Here is a 3,686-nt window from a genome sequence, read left to right as displayed (position 1 = left end):
ACCCCACTCCTGGAGGAGAAGAGGGCCGCGCCTCCGGGTAGGCTCGTTGAAAGCTGACCAGTCAGAAGCACGCCTTTAAGTCCACTTTTCCACTCATCTGGGAAGCTGATGTTGGGGACTGTCCACCCTGCTGCTTTAGGTTAAAAAACGGAGCCGTGCACTAGGCAAGCAGAAGCAAGATCTTCACAAGTTTGGGGCCAGTCTGGTCTATGTAGAGTTTTCTGGGACTTCACAGTGAGACCTTTATCCAAAATAAATGAAGACCTCATCTCTCAAGGGTTACCGGTGCATTCGTAAGGAGTGCTTGCCTAGGCTGAGACTCAATCCCCAGTTGCGAGTGAAGGGGTAGAAGCCTTTAGATTTGATTCTGTGGTGTGGGATTGTGTGGAGGTCAGAGGACGACTTGTGAGTGCTGGGGGTGGAGCGCAAGTGGGGCCAGCCTTGGTGGCAGGGCCTCTGCTGAGCCATCTCTCAGAGTCCCCGTTAGTCTTTCGATGGATGCCTCTGTCTGACTAGGTTAACCGAATGTAAGGCGTTTACAAATCCTGAACAGATTTTCAGGGAAGAACTGTAGAAATGCAATGCTGTGAGAAAAGTACTTTTTCTATGGGATTTCAAGAAACGAAGAAAAGTCTCCTCTCAGCCTTTCCATCAACACAAACTGCGCCCCCTTCCAGAACTCAAATTTGTTCTTAAAGAATGTTCAGCTTTCCTCAATATACTTGTAATCTGTGCTTGTGTTGATATTTCTATTCTCGATCTAATATCTCATTGTAGCCCTTCCTCTGAGACCATTAGCACACCCAAACAGTTGAGAATGTTAATTAATTAAAAGCACCATATACTACAAATCTGTTGGTCCCCAAAGCTCAACAGCCAGATAAGGAGCTTGCATTATGTAGGTTCATGAAGATTGTCGATATTAGTGGTGGTCTTGTTCATTTCAAATACTTGATTTACATAGGGAGTCTAAGATAACCCATCATAAACTCTGCTTTGTCATGAAACTTACCAAGTAGGAAGTCATACATTCACTCTCCTATTCGTTGGACAAATGATAATTACCAACTAGTCCTGAGAAACTAAGCTAGGCACTTAAGTATTGTCTAGCAGGAGACACAAATATAAACTTACCGCTACCACTGTGAGAGAAAAAATTCCCGAAACAAGTGCCTGGTACTAATGAAATATCTAACTCAAGTGTGTGAGAACACAGGTGTCTACCACAAAACTGAAAGACAAGAAGCAATTAACCAGATTGGGGGGAGGCTGTAAAAGGTAGAGACATTAAGGAAGTAGAAAAACAATTCAGAAGACAACCTGTGACTATCCACTTCTCCACTATTGGTTTTTTTCTTTTTTTTTTTTTTGTTTTTTTTTTTTGTTTGTTTGTTTTTTGTTTTTTGTTTTTTGGTTTTTTTTTTTCGAGACAGGGTTTCTCTGTGTAGCCCTGGCTGTCCTGGAACTCACTTTGTAGACCAGGCTGGCCTCGAACTCAGAAATCCGCCTGCCTCTGCCTCCCGAGTGCTGGGATTAAAGGCGTGCGCCACCGGGGTATAAGGTCGCTGGGGGCTTAGAGGCCTGTGGAGTTCAGAGAAAGCTATGCTTTGAGGACCAAGGCACTCTAGTGCTTTTCCTAAGGGACAATATTTCTCAGCCTGTTGACACCAAAAGAGAATTCATGGAGGCTTTGAAGTTTAAAGTGGGTTGTGGTTAAAGGATGAGAGTTTTTACCTGTGGAGAGGGAAAGGTTTTCTAAGCAAAGGCCATCTGTGGTGTAAGACTCAATCTCAAGTGAGAATGGTAAGAAATCTTTAAAACCCAAAGTCAATACGAATGGTGTGTACAAGCCTGAATGCGGGTGGAGGGAAGGACAAAGCAGATAGGGAGAAAGCCCCAGAGAACACTTGTGTTCAGGCAAAAATGAAAGCCTAACCCAGGAGGTAGCCATGGAAATGGAGAAGGGATCTTAGCTGATCTGGGATGATTAAGTGAAAATGGGATCAAATGCTACTTTTAAGCACCTCAGTGCCAAATCACATATTACCTCATCAGTCTCTGCAAAAATTCCATGAAATGAGCAAACAAACAACTGACCAGGCGTGGTGGTGCACGCCTTTAGTTCCAGCACTCTAGAGGCAGAGGCAGGCAGATCTCTGTGAGTTCCAAGCCAATGTGTTCTACAGTGAGTCCAAGACAGCCTTGAAAAACAAAAAGAAGAAAACCTTCATGAAATAACTACCATTAGTGTTTCCATTTGATCTAGAGCAAGGAAGGCTCATGAAAATCAGTCGGGTTCTAGGTGTCAGAGTCAGGATCCAAACCCAATCCAGACAGGGCAGGTGGGGCGTGCTTGGAGACTGAGACAAGTGGATCACCAAAAGTTCAAAGATGTTTTGGGTTACATTGGAAGATACTGTCTAAAAAAATTAAATAAGCCCAACTTCAGTCCTCTAATTGTGCCATTCTAAGGCCCCAGCAGGAAGCAAGATGCAGGCTTTTGAGGGCTTTGTTGTTTTGCTTTGTTTTGTTTTGTTTTGTTTTGTTTGAGACAGGATTACTTTGTGTAGCCCTGGCTGTCCTGAAACTCGCTCTGTAGACCAGGCTGGCCTCTACCGCAGAGATAAACCTGCCTCTACCTGGAATTAAAGGCTGTGCCCAGCACAAGAAACATGCTTTAAATGGAGAGAACTTGGAGCACATGCTTGTAGAAAGCATGGAATGGGGACCAAGAATTTAAGGAGGTCCCAAGTCCCCTGCCCCTTGAGAAAACCCCTGTGTGGCTACATGAAGGTGTTCTAAAGTCACCAGTGTTAATAAACTAATGTAAAATGAACCAAAAAGGGGTTTATTTTGGAGAAGACATTTTAAAGTTTGGCAATATCATTATTGCATAAGTTAGATACTTATAAGATGGGATTATGGAATATAACTTTGAATAACAATGGTTCATGGCTGAGGTAAGAGTTCATTGCCAACCTGGACTACTACATTGTAAATTCCAGGTCACCACAGAATGAAACATTGTCTCAAAAGCAGTACCACAATACCAACAAGAAACCCACAACTCTGATCTCAACAAACTGCCAGAATAAAATACAAAATGTGGCAAGTCAGGCATGGTGTCCTGCTCTTGTAGCCCCAGTTTCTTGTTTAAAAGTAACCTAGTGAGACTGTTTCAAATTCACAAAAGTCAGCCAGGCAGGGTAGCATGCCCTTAATCCCAGCACTCAAGAGGCAGAGGCAGGCGGTCCCCGTAAATTCAAGGCCAGCCTAATTTTCATAACAAGTTCCAGGCCAGCTATCACTACAGTGAGACCCCTGTCTCAATAAATTATAAAGACTTCAAAAATATCTGAGATTGTAGCTTAGTAGTAAAGCACTTGCTTACAATTTGTGAGGCTCTAGGTTTGATCCCCACTACTGAAGGAAAAGAAAATATAAAACAACCATTTTTCACTTTTTAGAAGAAACTTGCAATTCCTTTGTATAAGAAAATCAACAGAGTCAGTTCAGGGGTGAAGTTTGCATTTTCAAGATGTTGGAGAGGAGTTGTGTGGCCTTGACCTGGGTTTTAAAGAATACAGGAAGCCGGGCGTGGTGGCGCACGCCTTTAGTCCCAGCACTCGGGAGGCAGAGGCAGGTGGATTTCTGAGTTCGAGGCCAGCCTGGTCTACAAAGTGAGT

This window comes from Mus caroli, unplaced genomic scaffold (assembly GCF_978045245.1).
Source record: "Mus caroli unplaced genomic scaffold, Mus_caroli_1 scaffold_10, whole genome shotgun sequence".
Classification (NCBI taxonomy): domain Eukaryota; kingdom Metazoa; phylum Chordata; class Mammalia; order Rodentia; family Muridae; genus Mus; species Mus caroli.
This window is presented reverse-complemented; position numbering follows the sequence as displayed.